The following is a 16,322-nucleotide window of genomic DNA, read 5'->3' as shown; positions in this document are numbered from 1 at the left end:
TAAATTTGTTCACCGAAAAAATCCGTAAAACAGAGAATTTACGAGTTCAGTAAACTAAAATACCGAAACTCGGAACCCTGACTTCATTTAACCGAGATTTCGTCGAACAAAAAAGCTCTTACCGAGATTCCGCCAGATGTTATTTAAAACTTAGGGGCAACCCTGCACAGGAGAGTCAGCTGACGCTGATAACTCTCATAGACCTGTGTGATCGAGACCAAAGCCAGTCTGACTCAGACTGTGTGAGTCATGCCTGCGAGTGCGACACAACAACGGAAGGTGCTCCGTAGAGCTAAATTTTTTCGAACTAATTTCTATCTTTAACAACGGCTTTTACCCGTTAACATTCAAGTTCATTAAAGGCAGACAGTATGTGCAGCCGGGGAAGCGAAAAATAAGCGAACTGAAAATATGATACAGATTTGGAAAAATACACCGCATCCAGTTGGGACTTAAACCCGCAATCTCCCTGACTACTTCACTGGTTGCCGGAATACATCCTAAAGTGGCCAAATTTTACCTAATCTGGGTAAAGTACAACATCAAATTTGAAAAATGTTGAGGCCACATATCAATTCGTTGCTATAGTTTTGAACAGTCTCCAGGATACGTTTCTTTCCATAACTTTTAAACCACATGTTTAAACATTATGAAGTACATTGGATAAGGTTTTTAAAAGCAAGTTTATTTTGTCATTTGAATCCTACTTTGTTCAGATCGGTTGTGTAGTTTCTGTGGTAATTAAGTTTCGTGATTTTTACAATTTGATACATAACGGACAAAGTTGAAGTCAGTGTAATTAAATAGGGTTTTATGCGGAACTAGATCTTTTACTTGAAAATCGGTCCAACCATGCTGGAAAAATTGAGTGAACTTAAGCAGTCTTTGGAATATGTTTCTTTTCAAAACGTGATTTCCTTCGTTTATACATATCTTTTAAAAATAATTTAGAAAAAGTTGATTCAGCTAATCTGCCGGTAACCGCAAGTCAGTCCCATCTGTAAAAATATGAAATCGAGAAAACAGCTTCGAAAGATATTTTATTCACGCTCAGTTATCACTTATTTAACATGAAATATTTTGACAATATTTATGCTAAAATATAGTTCGCATACTAGCCTACACTGATTACGTTGTAAAAATCACTGGAATCATTGATTTAATGATAAAAACCTTGAGTGTTACTGACTTGCCGTTACATTCTACATCGAAGAAAAAAGTAACCACAAGTCAGTCACACTGCCATGTTGATGCTATAGTGCGTGTCGACGTGTTGTTATTCGTTGCCGTGGAAATCCGTCAATCCTTCCAGTGCGGAAGTGTATGTTCATGTGAACATTTCCAAAAATGTCGATGTTGAAAAATCTCATGATGCACGGAACCGATGAAACTTCATCTGGTGAGGATTCGGATGAGCTTTCATCGGTTCCGTTCATCATGAGGGACTGCAGTTGGTTCATCCGACAACAAATGTCAAGATGATCAAAATCCGTTTGAGGTTCGAGCATCACCTTTGGCGATATCTTGGAACGATTTCCTAGATTCTGATGGATGCTTTTTCGATACTGAAGATTTTCCAGATAGATCCATTGAGAAGCGAACCAAGAAAAAAAATAGACTTGAACTCATATTAGCAGGAAGCTGCTGCACATTAACTCATCACCATTTCAAACTAAAAATAATCACAATAATTGATAATTGTTACTAGATAACTTATTTTCATATAAACGGTCATATCGAACTTATTTTCCCCACTCCCAAATCCCCATTCATTTTATTTTTTTTAATTGGGACTGACTTTCGGTTATTTTTCCTCTGGGACTGACTTGCGGTTACTTTTGTTGAACAAACCATTATTTTTTATCGGTACATTGTAACCCTTTAATAATGAAACCCTTTGATGATAGCAGCGATACCGAAAGTAGAGCGGCGGGTATGCTAACTAAAATTATAAAAACAAGTATCGCTGCAATGATAACTCCCGCAGATTAGCCTCCTAGCGGACTAATTCTTTGTAAGCCTTAAGCGGTTATAGCGCCACGACTTCAAAATACCGAAATGCTTATCGAACCATAAATTATACCACTCCCAATTAAAGCTTCCGTAGACGGGGTTCGAAACTAGGCAATTTTTCGAAAACAGTAAGTCATCGATAGAACCATTTTTAACAGGAGGCAGAATGAGCTTTCATCTCAACCAATCAGGGCAAGACACGTAAGCCGTTACTTCGTGCCGAGCGAGCCAAAAAAAGGAGCTCTAAATAGATAGCGATAGCGGAGTATCGGTCGATTACGGATAAATCACACACGCGCCAGAATGAGCTTTCGAGTAAAGCGACCAATCAGAGCACGACACATAAAGCGGGACTTCGTGCCGCGCGAGCCAAAGACAGGGCTTCGAGTAGATAACGATAGGAGAACATCGTGCTATTACTTGGGAACCTTTCCAAAAGACAGCCGAGCAAGTGAAGTTAAGCTAAAAGTGGAGATAGATTTTTGAGTGGACGCAACGTGACTAAAAGAAAGAAAAGTTTGTAATTATAAAATTATAAGTGTTTTGACAAGCGAAGTATACCTAACGAGTTTCGAGAAAAGATAAAGTTGCTAGCCACGTGAGGCTACGAAAAGAAGCAAGGAAGTGATATTAATACAGTTAACATAAAAATATAAAGAAACCTTCAGGCGAAGGTTTTTATTTCCCGCTAGAAAAACCCGGGAGTCGACCGGAGTCTTCCCCAGCGCCCGTCGGCAACGTGGAGTACCAGGCGCATCCAGTTCGTCCAACACGTGCGTGGAGTCCACCACGGCCCCGTCGGCAACGCTAACTGCTTGGCGCCCCCATTTTGTTCAACGCGTGCAGCCAACACCGAGGTACACGCTAGACAGCTCCTCGGTGACGACCGGGTGGTAGCTAAGCGTGACTCTTTCGTCGTAGAACCCGCAGCGCAACGTCGTAACAGGTCAGACTTAGAATAATAAGCACGTGCGAAAGTAGGGTGAAAGCAGGGAAAACGTGAATAAACAACTGTACTACCGTGTAGTTTTTCAGTAAGAAACCTACCGTTCCGCTATCGTTCCAATTCCGTAGTTTGTTTCCGCTTTGAGAGTTAGTCGCGTTCCTTACATGACCTGCCCTGAGAGGAGTAGCCGGGCCGGTACAAAACACGCTTCCTCGCAGTACAGACATTTGTCGGTACTGGCGCTTAAGCGAGGAGGTTTCGAAGGGTAGTCGTAGGAGGAGAGCCTATCGTTTTGCGGGCAGAGCGACAATTACCACTGGGTAATCGCGGTCCGACCAGGTTTCGGTACTTTGAGGCGATCCTGAGCGACTGGCAAATCGTTTTGTGCTAGTACAGTAAAGCTGGTGATCCCGTCTGGCGCGGCTTTACTGTTACAACATCTGAAAATACACTCAATGATAGGCCAAAATCCGATGATAACTCAGAATTGACAAAATTACAGATGCGACTGACTTGCGGTTACCGGCAGTAATTCTAAGAAAACTGAGTGAGCTTCGAAGCCTCCGAACACGTTTCTTTTAAAAGCTTTTGAACCACATGTTTAGTCATAAGTTAAGAATTTTCAAGACAGCCCATTCATTCGGCACCAGTTTTGTTTAAATTGGTTGTGTAGTTTCTGAGATAATGAAATTTCGCGATTTGCATATTTTGAAACACGGTGCCTAAACTAAAAATCTGATTACAATGAAATTCAAAAGGGTATTATGAGGCCACTAGACCTTTCATTTGCAACTGATTTCGTGAAAACCTGTCTAACCATTTCTGAGAAAAGTGAGTGAGTTTTAGCAGTCTCTGGTATATGCTTTGCTTTTATAACGTGATTTGACATTTTTATAAATAACAGACAAAGTTATTAACCGATTACAATGAAATTCAATAGCAACCTATGGGACAACTAGGCCTTTCATTCGAGACTAATTTTGTGAATATCGGTCCAGCCATCTCTGGGAAAAATGAGTGAGTTTAAACAGCCTCTGGAAAACATTTCTTTACATAACTTTTGAACCATGGTTCTCTGCTGAAAATTCAACAGCCTGGCAGGATTGCCAATGTGAATAATCCGGAAACCAAAGTAAGAATAAAAACAAATTGCGAATGACCTCTTACATTGTATTAATTAGTTGACCCTAATCCAAAAACAGCAAGAGTTTGTATTTGTATGTTGGTCGATTCATCCGACTATTTAATATAATCTATATGAAAATCTTGAATCTAAAACTATTGCAACATCCCTGACCTTGAGATTATTTTGCCAAAAGCACGTGAGGAAACACTTCCAAAATCGAATAAATCTTCGACCAACGAGTAGGTACGGATGCATGACGTCAGTGGTTCAAAAAAGCCGTACAAGGTCCGATAAGACCTAGTTGTCAGTAAGTTTGACTAACGAAGCAGTCTACTTGGTGCTCGAAAATCAAGGTGAAAAAGCAAAACCGGGGCATCAAGTTCATTGTTCAGCAGCTTGGCTACGAAGGTACGAAGATCGTTGATCTGATCTACGCGTTCAAAAACACATCCATTTATCTGGTAATTAAAAGAAATGGGCGCATGACAACGATGGGATGTTATGACCATACATTTTGCGATGCTTATTGTGAGCTTGTTTCTGTTACACCATTTAGCAAACGTGTCCAACAGTGCTTGCAGACGTTGGCAGTCCTGGACAGAATTCACAACAAGGTAGATCTTCAGATCGTCGGCATATACCAATACGCACCCGGCTCCTAGCAAAATGGCAATGTCATTGAAGCATAAAGCAAACAGCAGTGGACCAAGATTACTGCCCTGAGGGAATTCGGAAGTGTTGCTAAATGTCCGTGAAACTGCGGAATCCAGCTTAATACTCAAGTTACGGCCTAAAAGATACGAGCTCAGCCAAGAGGTTAGTCTTTCAGACATATCGAGTTTAGAAAGCTTATGAAAAGTATTCGATGATCTACTGTGTCAAAAGCGGTCTTAATATCTGTATAAACAGCGTCAATTTGCAATCCAGCTTCCATCTGTGAGATACAGCCCAGCAAACAATTTGGTTGATTAACAGCTTGTTAAGCTGCTATTAGGCGGATTTCAGCTGAACTAAAGCTTAACGAGCTGTTATACAACAAAATTGTTTGTTGGGAGGTGCTTGTGAATTCGATCAAGTTGGTCGACATTGAACGACCCGGCATAAAACCATGCTGATCAACTGAAATATAGCTTCTAGTGCAGTTTAGAATCACACTGTGGACGATGATTTCGAAGAGCTTAGATCCGGCAGAAAGGCTGGTTATTCCTTTATAGTTCCTTACGTCACGTTTGTCTCCCTTCTTGTGCATCGGAAACATGAAAGATTGTTTCCACAGCGCTGGAAACTTTTGTTGTTCAAACGATTTAGTAAAAATCCGACTGAGGGGCACGGCAAGAGCAGCAGCGCAGCGACACAAAATAATAGCTGGAACACCGTCGGGACCAGGAGAGTAGGAGCTTTTCAACTTCTTGGTACCAGCAATGACCATAGCAGGGGTGATTTCGAAAATATCCATGTCAACAGCACCAACAGGTACATCAGCTGCCGCTAATTCAGCTTCAGACTGTGTTGTACAGCCATTGGCAAACACAGAAGAAAAATAATCAGCAAACAATTCGCAAGGTTCCATGACAGTCTGTGCTGCCCAAGAACACACTAGAAGGAATTGAAGAGCTTTTCCTCTTTGAGTTCACAAATGTCCAAAAGCTTTTAGGGTTAGATCGCAAACTGAATTGCGTCCGCAATACATAGGATTTGTAGAGAGAACTATTCAGCCTACGGTACGCATCACTTGCATATTTAAAAGCACGTCTATTGAAGAGTGGTCGTTGTTTGCGGAGCAGTCTCTGTCTTGCATTACGATATCGTTTCAACCTTCGCAGTTCACCATTACCCCAAGCAGGAACTGGAGGAGGTCTAGTTCTCGGCAGATTATCGTCTAACCAACTGCAGATAGCATCGCAAAAACGCAATGTCATATCATCAACGTCCAATTCGTCCAACAAGGCTAACCAATCCAATGCAGAAAAATATACAGCAAGTGCATCAAAGTTGATTCGACGATAGTTAAGAGGTGCCATACCAACAGAAGCCGCAGGAACATCAACGGAACAAGCCGGTATTGGTAGAAGTAACTCCAGTGGCGGGTGGGGAGGATCAACGGGAAGCAGCGGAGCAATAGCTAAATGTACTGAGATTTCTTGTTCTGGCAGGCAGTAAACAAGGTCGAGTATACGCCCCCGATTATTACGCATTGTATTAACTTGTTCAGGTTCAGGAATTCGAATCTATCGATGACGGCAGCACTAGCAACATGAAGCGGAAGAGAACTATCACATTGCACTCCATTCTCTCCATTAAACCAGGAAATTTGCGGCTGGTTGTAATCACCGCAAATGAGAACTCTGTCGTTCAAAGAACCTTCGTCACATAATTCGCACATTGACAAAATATGCTCGTCAATGAATCCAACAATTTTGCTTCTATCGGTAGGAATGTAGACTGCAGTAAGCAAGAACTTCGTGCCTCTTATAACAGCAGAAACACAGACTTGTTCAAGACAACTACCACGGCCTTAATTTATCGCTGAACTACAGAACTTTTGAACAACGGCAATCAGTACTCCACCAAAACTACTTCCGTTGCTATTACTCGCGCTACGATCACATCGATAGACGTTATAAGCAGATCCGAACAGTTGAAGGGAATCGATACAGTAATCTAAACCGGTTTCTGTTAGCATGATTATATCATAATTGCAGTCACTAGATGCAAGCAACAGGTCATCTAGTTTAGTCTTTAAACCTCGCACGTTCTGGTAGTAGGCGTGAATAATATTCGCGTCAATGTCGTGTGTAATAAGTTCCGGTATTGAGTGATTCTGACATGAACTATCGGGCTCAGGAACACTGCTGATAGTCGGTTCGTCGCTGCTAAAACGTGAAAAAGAATCAGGCAGATGGACTGTACTAGGGAGCGAATACTTGCCTGAGAAAGGTCCACGGGAGATCCCATCGCCAACCACAACCGAAGGACCAAGACGACTCTGTTGGCAGGAACAATCTGGAGCTGAGCGAACACGTCGACAAAATGTTTCGGGAAGCAGAACTTGGTTGGGTGGCTCAGGGACTCCCTTAGTACTGTGGGCAGTGCGTCCTGGTGGATAAGCTACGCGAACTAACTCTACTGAGTGAAACACCTCCTCCGTTATGGCAGCGGGTCTAGTTAATTGCTAGACGGAATAGACGAGTTACTACTGACTGCGATTAAAGTGTGCTTATATAAAATATTCTATAATTCTGGATTGGTTGGGTGGCTCAGGGACTCCCTTAGTACTGTGGGCAGTGCGTCCTGGTGGATGAGCTACGCGAACTAACTCTACTGAGTGAAACACCTCCTCCGATATGGCAGCGGGTCTAGTTAATTGCTAGACGGAATAGTCGAGTTACTACTGACTGCGATTAAAGTGTGCTTATATAAAATATTCTATAATTCTGGATTGGTTGGGTGGCTCAGGGACTCTCTTAGTATTGTGGGCAGTGCGTCCTGGTGGATGAGCTACGCGAACTAACTCTACTGAGTGAAACACCTCCTCCGATATGGCAGCGGGTCTAGTTAATTGCTAGACGGAATAGTCGAGTTACTACAGACTGCGATTAAAGTGTGCTTATATAAAATATTCTATAATTCTGGATTTTCTACGTGCCAGTATTCCGTTGAGTGTATATAGTTTCTGAGATATTCTGGTGTCCGCTTCTCTCTGGCGATTGTGGCGTTTCAATTAGTGTTACATCGGGCTCCCCAGTGTTAGGTGCGGGAGGTTGAGTGGTATCATGGTTTCTGCTTGACCGATCAGGACATGTTGAATCTGTCATTCCTGATGGGTTACCTTCGTGAGCGACAGTAAGAGTTTTTCGGCGGAAATTTTCTGGAATAACTGCGCAACCAGTTTTCACTAAGATCCCTCTTCTCACGACTAAATCATTGCTCAGAGTTTCAAACCGCTTTAGATGCGTTGGCCAAATTCCCTTCTCGACAGCATCCATAATCTGTAAAAGTAGTGTAGACACAATTTTCTGTTATTAATCTTGTTAGTATCTTTGTATGAATATACCTCTTGAAGAAGTGGATCTACAACGGTCGCTGCTCGAACCTCCTCTTCTGTTAAGAAGCTCACTTGGTTTGCTTCGATTGAGGCTATCCCCCAAGGGCTCACGTCTTCCTCGAAAGGTTCATCTTGCCCTTCGTACAGCCGCGATTGTTGTAGAAATTTACTGCTATTCTAATTTGGAAAAGAATGTTGCTTATACCATTGCTTACTATGCTTTTATTACAGATTTGGTAGTTGTTGCTTTATTAAACCAAACGAAATGTCGACCGGTGGAGAATATGTTCTTGCCTCCAAATACCATAGCGATTCGAACGAGGTTGATTCCCACGAAGAATGGCCATTGAATGAGACGAGTTGCAATGAGCAAAAGGTACAGATTAGCCCCAAGGCGCACTACAACAAACGCGAAGAGAGACACCGGTGAGAATGCCTCGGCAGGCAGGAAAGCGAGACAATCAATCCACGAAGAAAATCGAGAATACATACATAAAATAGAGGAGATGCAGAGAAGACTGGATTAGTTAGCCAAGGATATGAGCTCATATCAGCTCTGGAGTACAACTAGTTTGCTACCGCTTGACCGCGTTCGCCATGACGACGACAGCTGGAACTGTAGAAGCGACAATCTTGGGCCTTCCTCTAACACCGGAAGCACGCGTTTGGAAAATATCCAGCCTTTTCCCGGTTCATCGATCGTTTCAGATCGCAGCGTCATTGTACAATATCAACGACCCCGTGAAACTAACGCAGACGTTGCACTTGCCCTTGGGGGAGACGCTATAGGGCATAACCAGAGCAACCAATCTCCGTCGGAGCCTCAGAGACCCAAACTGTTACAGTGTATTCATTAAAAACATCGTGAGCTACCTTCAATCCATGGTTGATCTAACCGCTGAACACGACACGTTCTTAAACCTTAAACAAGGGGCCGACGAACCGACAATAACATTCCATGGAGAAGGTGCGCCTCTGTCGGTATAGTTCTGCTGATGAAAATCGGTTTGTTCGTATGCAGCTGCTAAAAGATATGCGGAATAGGGAGGTGGCGAAAACTGCAAGGATGTTCGGATATAATTCTACGGTACCGGCGGGACCCCCTCAAACCTTCGCGGTAGCAAAGGAAAGACCGTCAACAAGCAATCGGTTACAAGGAAAACACCGAAACACTAGTGACACAAGTGGTTGGACGGATTCGTAAGTACGATGCTTCGTATCGCACGAGCAATGCGGTTGCTGCGATGTCTCAGGTATGTGCATACAGAGTGAGATTAAAGAGTAACGCGTGCCAAAGCAACTGTGATGCCACACAGTTATATTTTCTACTCTGTTACTACGATTAAAAATTAACTGATCTACAGAAAACGTCAAAATAGACTGCGTGTACTGTCGGCGATTGGCCCTGACACAAGTAAAAGAAATTTTGACGGCTGTTCGCACCTACCCGAATTCTCATATGCAATAGTCAATTTATGTGAAAACAAAAGCAAAAATATTTCCCTCCTTCACTTTCGCAAGTAAAACCCGAGCCAATATCAACAGAGTCGTCAGGGCCAATTACCGCTCGTAGAAAGCTGGATAAAGAACCGTCAAGCCGACGCATATATAGATATATAGTTAAAAGAAAGATTAAAAAGAAAACATATTACTTACAATATTGAATATTTATTTGTTTTTCGTCCTGATTGACATTGATTTACAACAGTAGGTTAGACTTGTACACACTGCCGGCTTTTGTGCTCTAAATCACCAAACAAATTTTCACGATGTTTATTGATACTATATCTTTCATCGCGCTTCGTTATCCTATTTTAGGTAGTAAAATAACATATCTAACATATCTTTTCCATCTACCTGTAATTTCAGAACATACGGTAGTGTAATATGTCAAACATGGGTCTATTTTTGTGACTGTGTTGCTGTAAGCTAAATTGCAAACCCATTAAGTGGCTTGATATTCCATCTCTTTAATATAAAAAGGCATTTATTCTGACGCGGCTTATACTTTGAAAAAATAAAAAATAAAATGAAACTTTGTTTTAAAAGGCACGTAGTTTAACTCGCATTTTTACAGGAGGAAAAATATAGGATTTTTTATCATCTCTGCATTTTTCATTATATTTTTCAATTGCCCCGAGAACTGTACCTTTGTGTGTTTGTCTTTTTGTCATTGTGCACAACGATGTTTCGAAGCGATGAGTATGTAAACCGTGTAAATTATTGTATTTACAATTATTTTATATAATAATTTTAAACTGTTATATGTTACAGTTTTATACTACAAATATATCTTTCAGATTGCTACCAAAACAGTGTTAAGCAAAAATCTACTGCGCGTGATGGCCTTTGAAACCTTTTTTAGTGTACGCGTGGCCACAATACTATGCTAACTAATTTGTAACATGGCATAACGTCCGATGCTTTTCTTATTCTATCGGCTTTACTTAGAAAACTGTTTTATTTCATTTATTGTTATGCATGTACATTTTCATTTTTACTGTATTTTTAATGTTGTATGCATCAAATATAATTTCATTCCAATCAATACTTTTTAGTTTCTGAATCACATCAATAGCATGTTTTTATTTATTATATAGGTATTTTCGACTACCAGCAATTTCCATATAATTTTAAGTTGACTTAACACGTCCTTCCCGTATTTTTTTAAACATCTCTTACAAATATAAGTGAGCTTTGTTCTGTTTATCAGAAGTTAAACTGAATTCACCATGAATGTAACTCCTCAGGTTGAAGAACACTGGGAGTTGTTATTGGCTGTTGTCATGGTGTCCGACCAGTCTTTTCATGAATTTTTTTTTTCAAGATTCAAAATTATTTAGTTTATATCTCTGATAATTTTATCCTCTGATTTTTAGTACACATCAGTAGAAACAACTTGCAAAAAAAATTGTAATTTTGAAATATATATATAAACACACACACATATCATCCCCTTGATGCTAGAACTAGATAACTCGAAATTTGTCGATTTTGAGTTAAGTATGGCATCATATTTATCGCGTCGAGCTTTATAACATATCCTAAAATCATCGAAACACGAAAAAATGTTATTTATCAATTACAAAACTAGTCATCGCAATGTAGAACAAGTATGCTCTGTGGTAAAACTAAATAATTCGACTCTTTGTAAATTTGTTCGTTGCTACAACAGGCCTGAATTGATATGAATGCGTTTCATAAAATATGAAATCATCATCACCAAAATAAGTCAAATTTCAAAAATCGTTTTTCTCAAAACGTCAATTTTCGAGCTATCTAGTTCTAGCATATATATATATAAATATATATATATATATATATATATATATATATATATATATATATATATATATATATATATATATATATATATATATATATATATATATATATATATATATATATATATATATAAACGTTAAATTTATTCAGAAACCTCGTATCAGAAGAAGTAATGAATCTGTACGAGCAATCAATTATAAACAAGATTGATGGAAGGGCCCGCGATACCATTTGCGTAAACGGTAACCCAACAACCTTTGAAGGTGTTGCCGAAATTCTGGAAAGTGTTAATGGCGACAAAAGTGACATCGCTACGTATCAGACGCAGCTCTGGTCACTGAAAATGAATGACAACAGCGCCTAAAGCGAAGTCGCTATATATATAATATATATATATATATATATATATATATATATATATATATATATATATATATATATATATATATATATATATATATATATATATATATATATATATATATATATATATATATATATATATATATATATATATATATATATATATATATATATATATATATATATATATATATATATATATATATATATATATATATATATATATATATATATATATATATATATATATATATATATATATATATATATATATATATATATATATATATATATATATATATATATATATATATATATATATATATAAACGTTAAATTTATTCAGAAACCTCGTATCAGAAGAAGTAATGAATCTGTACGAGCAATCAATTATAAACAAGATTGATGGAAGGGCCCGCGATACCATTTGCGTAAACGGTAACCCAACAACCTTTGAAGGTGTTGCCGAAATTCTGGAAAGTGTTAATGGCGACAAAAGTGACATCGCTACGTATCAGACGCAGCTCTGGTCACTGAAAATGAATGACAACATTCTGGTCACTGAAAATGAATGACAACAGCGCCTAAAGCGACGTCGCTAGCATCTGTTTCCAAAATGAATTTTTTATTGAAATCTGGATATTTCAATATTGGATCTGTTGTCAAAAGATGTTTACAATCATTAAAACAACTGACAAACTCTTCATCATGGATAATTTTTGCATCTTTTTTCAAGCATTTTGTAAGAGGCTTGGTCAATTTCGCGAAGTCTCGAATAAATTTTCTATAATAACCAAGAATTCCTAAAAAACCCTTGATCTGTGTGGTGGTTTTCGGTATTGGCCAGTTTAGGATTTTTTCAATTTTGTTTGGGTTGGTTCTTATACCTTCTTGGGTAACTATATGCCCTAAAAATTCACATTCTGTTTTTAAAAACTCGCATTTATCGAGTTGGACTTTCAAATTCGATTTTATAAGTCTTTCCAACACCTTGTTAAGGTTTTCCAAGTGTTGCTGGAGAGAACTGCCAAAAATGATGATGTCGTCTAAGTAGACAAGGCAACATCTTCCAATTAAATCTCCGAGGATATGATTCATGGCACGTTGAAACGTTGCCGGTGCGTTCTTTAACCCAAAGGGCATTCTGATGAATTCAAAATGTCCCTTGTCTGTACTAAACGCGGTTTTTTGTCTGTCAGTTTTTTCAACTTCAATCTGGTGGAAACCAGATTTTAAATCAATTGTAGTAAAATAGACACTTCTTCCTAATTTGTCTAAAATTTCATCGATGTTCGGGATGGGAAATTTGTCGTCGACTGTCTTCTCATTCAGTTTTCTATAGTCGACCACGATTCTTCATTTTTTCTTGCCACTTGCATCGGACTTTTTTGGAACAATCCATATAGGAGAGGTCCAAGGAGAGATAGAATGCTGGATAATGCCGTCAGCTAGCATCTCATTAATTTGCCTTTCTACTTCTGCTTTGTGGATGTTGGGATGTCTGTATGTTTTGGTGTGTATAGGAAGATCGTCTTTTGTTTTGATACTATGCTTAATAGCAGTAGTGCAAGAGAGTTTTTCATCTTCACGATGAATGATATTGGAATTCAGCCGGAGTATTTTAAGAAGTTTTTCCTTTTCTTCCATATTCAAATGCTGTGTTCGTATAAGGTTTTACAGATTATCTAATTGATTTGAGCGTTCAGAGCACACTGTAGAACTCGAATGATTTATCTCAATTAATTCAGAGACTGGCAATGTTTCGGCTGGAGTTTTCCAAAAAAATGTTACGGAGTCGCCTAAATTTGAGGCAAGAGCGCTAATGTAGCCATTTTTCGCCTGGTATAAGCCAGAGGGTACGATAGCATCTCTAATTTTGCTGTCTTTTCGTAAAAATACGTTACCGTTTTTTTGAGAGACTGGTATTTTAATAATTGTAGCTGTGTGTGCACTCAAAGTTACTTCTGGTGGTCCCATTTGTCTGACTTGTAAATTAATGGTTTTCTGCGGGAGTATTAATTTGTGGTTTGTTACGTCAAGTAAAGCTTCTAGCTCTGAAAGCGTTTCGTACCCGAGAATACCATCAAAAAATTTATGAAATTTAAACAAATAGAATGCAACATTTTTTCCGAGACCAAAAATTTTTGTTATAAATTTAAATTCAGTTCTATGTTTACCTTTATTATTTTGAGTGGTGAGTGGTTCACATGGTGTTCTTTTGGAAGTTGGAATAAGATCCGGGGAAATAAAGTTCTTATTTGACCCACTGTCTATTAGAATTTCAGCTGTTTTCCCGTGGGATAAAGTTATTGTGACGAAGGGGAGACCGTTAACAGCGTTTATTTCAGAATTTTGTCTGTAATTGCCACCTGAAAATTTGACTCTTCTACTTCGCTGTCGGAATCATCGCTATTGATAACTTCTGTGTCATTTTCCTCTTCATTTTGAGCATCGTGATTGTAGATTCTATTTTGGCGTGATCTAATTGACGGATCAACTTCCATCGGTGTCACTTTTTGTCTGTCTGATTGAGCTTTGAATCTTTGTGAGCCACTAGCGTTTTTATTGGAATCCTCCTGTGGTTTAGAATTTTGTCTGTTATGTTCTGAATTATTCCCAAAATTATTTTTTGAAATTTGTTTGCCAGATTGGGGAGTTTCAGTAGATTTCCTGGTATTTTCTGCGTTCTGGAATTTACACAAGAACGCATAAGCTGTTTCAACGTCAGAAAGCTGAGCAGCTTGTGCATGTCCAAAATAGTATCTGTTTAGACCGTTTATGAAGGCGGCTAAACATTCTTTTTCTAGGAAATGATTTATTCCTTCCCAATGCCTTTCGTAAATTTGCTCCCTTCTAGCGAGACCCTTCATATTTTGGAGAATCTCTTTTGTTTTTTTGTAGTGAAGATGAATGTTGTCATTCATTTTCAGTGACCAGAGCTGCGTCTGATACGTAGCGATGTCACTTTTGTCGCCATTAACACTTTCCAGAATTTCGGCAACACCTTCAAAGGTTGTTGGGTTACCGTTTACGCAAATGGTATCGCGGGCCCTTCCATCAATCTTGTTTATAATTGATTGCTCGTACAGATTCATTACTTCTTCTGATACGAGGTTTCTGAATAAATTTAACGTTTATATATATATATATATATATATATATATATATATATATATATATATATATATATATATATATATATATATATATATATATATAATATATATATATATATATATACATATATATATAAAGATATATATATATATATATATATATATATATATATATATATATATATATATATATATATATATATATATATATATATATATATATATATATATATAAACGTTAAATTTATTCAGAAACCTCGTATCAGAAGAAGTAATGAATCTGTACGAGCAATCAATTATAAACAAGATTGATGGAAGGGCCCGCGATACCATTTGCGTAAACGGTAACCCAACAACCTTTGAAGGTGTTGCCGAAATTCTGGAAAGTGTTAATGGCGACAAAAGTGACATCGCTACGTATCAGACGCAGCTCTGGTCACTGAAAATGAATGACAACATTCATCTTCACTACAAAAAAACAAAAGAGATTCTCCAAAATATGAAGGGTCTCGCTAGAAGGGAGCAAATTTACGAAAGGCATTGGGAAGGAATAAATCATTTCCTAGAAAAAGAATGTTTAGCCGCCTTCATAAACGGTCTAAACAGATACTATTTTGGACATGCACAAGCTGCTCAGCTTTCTGACGTTGAAACAGCTTATGCGTTCTTGTGTAAATTCCAGAACGCAGAAAATACCAGGAAATCTACTGAAACTCCCCAATATGGCAAACAAATTTCAAAAAATAATTTTGGGAATAATTCAGAACATAACAGACAAAATTCTAAACCACAGGAGGATTCCAATAAAAACGCTAGTGGCTCACAAAGATTCAAAGCTCAATCAGACAGACAAAAAGTGACACCGATGGAAGTTGATCCGTCAATTAGATCACGCCAAAATAGAATCTACAATCACGATGCTCAAAATGAAGAGGAAAATGACACAGAAGTTATCAATAGTGATGATTCCGACAGCGAAGTAGAAGAGTCAAATTTTCAGGTGGCAATTACAGACAAAATTCTGAAATAAACGCTGTTAACGGTCTCCCCTTCGTCACAATAACTTTATCCCACGGGAAAACAGCTAAAATTCTAATAGACAGTGGGTCAAATAAGAACTTTATTTCCCCGGATCTTATTCCAACTTCCAAAAGAACACCATGTGAACCACTCACCACTCAAAATAATAAAGGTAAACATAGAACTGAATTTAAATTTATAACAAAAATTTTTGGTCTCGGAAAAAATGTTGCATTCTATTTGTTTAAATTTCATAAATTTTTTGATGGTATTCTCGGGTACGAAACGCTTTCAGAGCTAGAAGCTTTACTTGACGTAACAAACCACAAATTAATACTCCCGCAGAAAACCATTAATTTACAAGTCAGACAAATGGGACCACCAGAAGTAACTTTGAGTGCACACACAG

The 16,322-nt window shown here is 38.3% G+C and overlaps 1 long non-coding RNA gene across 1 annotated transcript; it reads right to left on the bottom strand.

Annotated features, from left to right (window-relative positions):
- Positions 1–2,664: 2,664 nt before the first annotated feature.
- On the bottom strand, positions 2,665–11,776 carry LOC129719210 (uncharacterized). Its single transcript, XR_008727143.1, has 2 exons — positions 8,140–11,776; positions 2,665–8,074 (listed from the first exon to the last, which is right to left on the bottom strand). It is a non-coding gene; the product is annotated as an uncharacterized LOC129719210 (long non-coding RNA).
- Positions 11,777–16,322: the final 4,546 nt, after the last annotated feature.

Source organism: Wyeomyia smithii, chromosome 1 (assembly GCF_029784165.1).
Source record: "Wyeomyia smithii strain HCP4-BCI-WySm-NY-G18 chromosome 1, ASM2978416v1, whole genome shotgun sequence".
Taxonomy (NCBI): domain Eukaryota; kingdom Metazoa; phylum Arthropoda; class Insecta; order Diptera; family Culicidae; genus Wyeomyia; species Wyeomyia smithii.
Note: the sequence above shows the minus strand (reverse complement) of the source record. Positions and strands in the feature narration are given on the sequence as shown.